This window comes from Macadamia integrifolia, chromosome 13 (assembly GCF_013358625.1).
Source record: "Macadamia integrifolia cultivar HAES 741 chromosome 13, SCU_Mint_v3, whole genome shotgun sequence".
In the NCBI taxonomy this organism is placed as follows: Eukaryota; Viridiplantae; Streptophyta; class Magnoliopsida; order Proteales; family Proteaceae; genus Macadamia; species Macadamia integrifolia.
Window position 1 is genome coordinate 22552177 of NC_056569.1, and position 5958 is coordinate 22558134.

Consider the following 5958-nt stretch of genomic DNA (forward strand, 5'->3'; position numbering starts at 1 on the left):
AAAAAAAAAAAAAAAAAAGAGAATAGTTATTACTTATTAATAAAGTGACACATTTATTTTACCTAATAAGTTGAAATTTGATATTAGGGAAAAATGCTCTTTCATTTTTTTTTTTTTTTTAAGACTTTTCATCCACATGCAAATATCTCAAGGTCTCACCCCATCTTAAGTTTTTTTAGATAAAATTGAATCCCAAAATTAGGTTGATTAATGCCCCGCCACCTATTTTTTCCACATCAATAAGCATCCATTTTAATATGTCAAAAAGGAAATCATATGTTGGTGATACATAGGGTTCTTACAGACTTGCTGCAAGTGTCATAGTCATATAAATTTGTATCTATGTTCAACAAATATTTTTGATGTTAGCGTCATTCCGCAGTCTTGTAATGATTCTTTTTTTTTTTTTTTTTTTTTTTTGGGGTTAGAAGTCTTAAAATGAATTTCACTCTAATATGACTTTTTCATGTGTTTTTATAATATTATGAAAATTTTAAAAATATATAAAAAATGGATGTCCACTAGTAATACTAGTATATTTAAGAGTCCTTGTTTCAGCAAACAAATGAGCACACAGAGCATAAGGGGGAGAATACATAAGAGCAAGAGGACTCTGATTCAATGCCACCTTAGAGGCAAGTAGGGGTGTCAATTCGTGGCCCGACCCGACTAAATCGATCGGGACCGATCATTTATAAATCGGCCGGGCCCGGACTGTTTATTAAACGTGTCGGGCTTGAGCCCGGCCCATTTATAAATGGTCGGTCTCGGTTTTGCTACTTGGACCGTCAGACGTCTGACTGAGACCGATCGAATAACGCCCGACCGAGACTGGCCTATTGTGCACCGACTTGGCCCGACCCTTTAATGATTGTAGAATACCTATTTTACCTCCCAAATTAAAGAATAAAAACTAAAAAGTAAAAGACATGTTCACATTTTAAATAATGGTTATATTTGGTATCATTTATTGATTTATTGTCATTTTTTTGGGTTTGCATGAGTGGGCCGGAATATAAGAGCACATTTTAAAGAGGGCCCGTTTAAAAACCGGTTAAAGCCCGTTTAACATTAAACATGTCCGTAGCCCGGTTAAGGCCTGATTAAAGCCCGATTAAGGTAGCCCAATTATAGCCCGAGACCGACCGACCGAATATAAAGTGTACCATGCCCTCAATAACTAAGCCCGATTAGTTAAATGGGTGGGCACGATGTAGCCTTTGAAAGTTTTCAAACCCAATTAAGCCCGATCGAAACCGGACCGGCCCGACCAGTTGACACCCCTAGAGGCAAGAGCGTCATCCACAGCATTCGCTTCCCTGAGGAAATGGCAAAAAACAACATAACTAAAACTCGAAGCCAGTTGACGAGAGTCTCCAATGATATTAGCTATGCGCCAAAGACAAGAAACCACCCTCCCATTGATAATGCTGATGAGAGTAAGGTTGTCGCTCTCAATGATAATGGACGTAGCCTGCATTGAAGAGGCAAGCAACAAAGCTTGTCTGATAGCCAGAGCTTCTGCAAAACCCGAGTGAGCATGCCCAATACCAGCCGAGGTTGAGAAGGATGCGGGGAGAGGGAGCCTTTCATAATAAGTTTTCCAAAGAAAATGTTGGATCCTAGGCACCGTCGGAATGTGCCACAGATACAGCCACTTGGAAGAGGAACAAGGCTGGAATCCATTAATAGCAATGCTATAAGGCGATGCAACCATAAATATTCCATTGGAGGTCGCAGCCCACACAAATTTATCAGGGGAGCGGAAGATGGGAATGGGGATGGATAGAATACTATAGACAACATCGGGAGGCCACCATTGGAATAATAAATCCCGATTTTATGATCGATCCTATGGAAAGATGAACTCAGAAACTAAAGTTGGGGCATTTTGTGGAAGCGGAAAAGAAGCAGGAGGGAAATTTGGTATCCAATAGCCAGACCAAGGATTAATAGATGATTGAGGAACTATCACATGAGAATGTAGAAATTGTGTGGCAGTCAATTTCTAGTCCTTGCCAAAAATTGTGGGAGCTGAATAAAAAGAAAAAAGAAGTCGTGCTTCCCTTAACTTATCTATGAACTGTATCCCTAGAAAATGGTAGGGATGTCAATCGGTCAGGCCGGATCGATCTCGGTCGGACTTAACTGGACCTGATGGGCCTATGTCCTTGGATAGAATTGACACCCTAGTACAACATCAGGTGTGGGCAAATTTCTAGAACCACTGTTCTGTCCACTGATTATGCTCAATCAAGAGGACCCATTTATGACCCAAAACCAAGGCAACAGATATGACCAAACTTAGCCCAAGGAACGGAGGCCAGTCTTGCAACAGATCGCACATGGTATTTCTTATCTAAGAAGGGAATTAACCCAAACCCTCATTTGGGCTAACTTTGTGTGGCTTGTGTCTGATTCAAGGCTTACTCGAGAACTATTACATCACCTCCTCAGCCGATCCCCTTCCCACCTTTGGAACCAACCATGAGTACCAACTTCAACCCTATACCTCTCTCTAGTGTTGAGTTGATTGAGATTAAGATACTTGGAGAGAATGTGTAAAGATTGAACATGCAGTTAGGAATGGCAAGGGTGTAAAATAACAGATCATTTATTCTGAAGAGTTGTATTTCTTCCGGATGACTAACCTACCAGGAAGGGTTTGGATGGAAATCTAAAAGATTTCAATGGAACTAGAGATTCGAGGGCTCATTTAAGAGCCTACATAAGTTTCAACTTTAGAACCAAAACCAAGAAACAATCCGAAACCAACCTGCTAAGAAATGGAACCAAACCATCCATTTCAAGTGATTGATAGCCTCTTGAAATATGTACCCAAATACTCTCAGTCGGTGAATATTCACTGCAACATTGCAGGGCTGCAGAGGATGTGAACTCTCCGTTCTCATTGCCCAATAGTTGCAGTAAACTACAGTTGACTACCCTAATAATAATAATAATAATAATAATAATAATAATAATAATAATCAGCAATGAACTACAGATGTGAAATAAAAGATCCCATCTCAAACTCATAGGGATCATGGGTCAGCTTATCCATCCTTTTGATCTCTTCTACATAGTCTTTATATTTGCATATACTTTTTATCCCATTGTATATCTACAAGAAAAGAGTTTTCTGTTTTGGGGTGCAGTCCCTCTGCACCAACGTGGGGTCAACGAAAGCATGCACATAAGCATTAATAGAGGCCGAATTTCACCTTTTAGGAGTAGGGCAATCATTTTACCCCACTCTGTCAAGGAAAATAATCCTCTGTTTTTCTCATCCCTGTTTTTCCTTATTTTGCTACCTACAGAACACAACACGTAGACAACTTTAAGACCAACGCACCGGATGTAATAATCCTCACCCAACCTTGACCGTTGATCTTAAAGTTGTCCACGTGTCGTGTTCTGCAGGTAGCAAAACAAGGAAAAACAGGGATGAGAAAAACAGAGAATTTTGATCCCTCTGTCAAGTGCTCTACTCCCAAACATAGTAATTTTTCCCATGTCTATAACACTCATTTATTTTTTATATTGATTTGAGAAATTTGGTTATCTTTGCTCTTGAATGAATATTTAATTATTTGAATGCTCAGACAAAATTTATTTTATTATTTATATGTTTAAATAAGATTTTTTTATTTTATTATAATTTTGGACATTATAATAGTGCCTGGAATGGACTAGGGAGTTGAACTGTTCCACCCATTACTAAATGATCCTGAATCTCTAGTTTGGAATCAATTAGTTTGTTGGTTTGGTTCTAATCTCAACCCCTTAGGACTGAAACTGTTAAGGATCCAAACCAATTTCTTAGAACCGGACCAAATTACACCCCTAGTTACTAGGGGAAGGCTCATCTCCCCAATACTAAAAGATTGACATCATGTTTGGGTTTTAGGGAGACCTACCCTTTTAAGTATTTTTCTTTTCCTGATAAACCCTCCCAATTTGAGTGGAATGTATGTTAATTGAGTCATGTAGTAATGGGAATGGCTTATTGCCTGTAATTTGCCACTGCAGCTTCACCCTTTAAGCACATGCTTTGTTGTCATTTGTAGATCACTGAAGCTTCATATACCAGACTTTGTAGCACCAAGAAAATCTTGACAGTGAATGGAAAATTTCCAGGGCCAGCTTTGCGTTTCTTCAGAGGAGATAAGAGTGTTTATCAATGTTGTCAACCATGGAAATTATAATATCACCATGCACTGGTATCATGAACTTACTTCTTTGCTTTCCAATTTAGAATTTGATCGATGGGCTAGATAATTTGTATTGAAGCATCAACTGTAAATTAATGGTGGCAGGCATGGAGTGAGGCAGCTGAGGAATCCATGGTCAGATGGTCCAGAGTACATTACACAGTGCCCAATCCAACCAGGTAGGAGCTTCAAATATGAGATTAAGTTTAGTACAAAGGAAGGAACCATTTGGTGGCACGCACACAGCGACTGGTCACGAGCCACAGTCCATGGTTCCATCTTCGTTTACCCCAAGCATGGAACTTCATACCCTTTCCCCAAGCCCTATTCTGAAATCCCCATCGTTCTTGGTAAGTTATTCAATAACAAAACACACACACACATACACACAAAACCATGTTTGATGTCTCAGAGTTGCACCAAAATTGTCCTTGTTAAATGAAATTGCAGGAAGCTGGTACAAAGGAGACGTGATGAAGATAATTGAAGAGGCCCTTGAGACTGGAAGAGCGCCCAACAGCTCAGATGCTCATACGATAAATGGACAACCTGGAGATCTCTATCCATGCTCCAGGGCAGGTGGGTGAGAAATATATTTACATAGGAGAAGAAAGGGACATAGTTCTCCTTTCAAGTTAAGATGAAGGAGAAATTAATTCCTACACTGCTATGGGCCCGTGGGACTAGTTTGGATAGTCCTACTTTTTTTTTTTTTTGGCTGATGGTAATGCTGTTCAAGTTAACATTTGTTGGTTTGTGCTTTACTGATGAAAGTACGGTAGGTGGAGTTTCAAGTCATCTTACTTCTTTGTTTTCGTTGATTAATGCAAGATCGTTAATCTTGTATGTACATCCTAGTTTATTCTTTAATGGGAAATGGCTAGGTATGTCGTCGGTATATCCAGATCTGTATCTATCTTGATAGAAAACAAATACGGAACGATTCATGAAGATCGATAAGCATGCACGACAAACACTATAAAATACACGTTTTAGGCATACCTGAATCCATGGTTGAAGAATAAAAACTCCTCAACGTCTTCTTGTATGCTCTTTGTACAACATGATCAATGTTGGTCTGGTCTACCCTCTTTCCCTTTTGCTTTTTGATTGTTAGCTTCACTTAATAGGTCAGTGATAACTATATATAGGGGTGAGGGTAGGGACCAACCCTGCAATAAAATTAGGGTTTTCTCCCCATTAAGGAAACAATACCTTAGGTCCACACATGGTAATAAATATTTCATACCATTAAGGTATGCTAATAGAATCTAATATCTCCATAGAGATCATTTACCAATAATATTAGATTTTTTCTGCTTACTCCATCTTTAGTCAACACCACTAAATCGGTTTTGAAAACAAATCTTTGACTATGCTAGCCCACCTAATAGGAAATCTTACAATCTCCCACTTGGGCAGCATATGTCACAAGTTTTAGATTTTAAAATTTATTTAAAACGACTCTCCGATTTAGATAAACTGAATGTGGCCACAAACAAAACAGTGTCGAATGGAGTGCACCTTAAACCAAATGATTTTGTCCGAATGAGAATTACAAACACCCAACTGTATTGATCATCACATCTAAAGCAATATGAGACCACACACGTCAAAGTGCTCATAACATCACCGACTTGGGATGAACAGTATGAAAGTGTGGTATGAAAATAACATGCTATAGTGATCATCATGTCTATTTTCAAATTGGTCCTGACTCGAAAACCAAATGAGCCCTATGAGA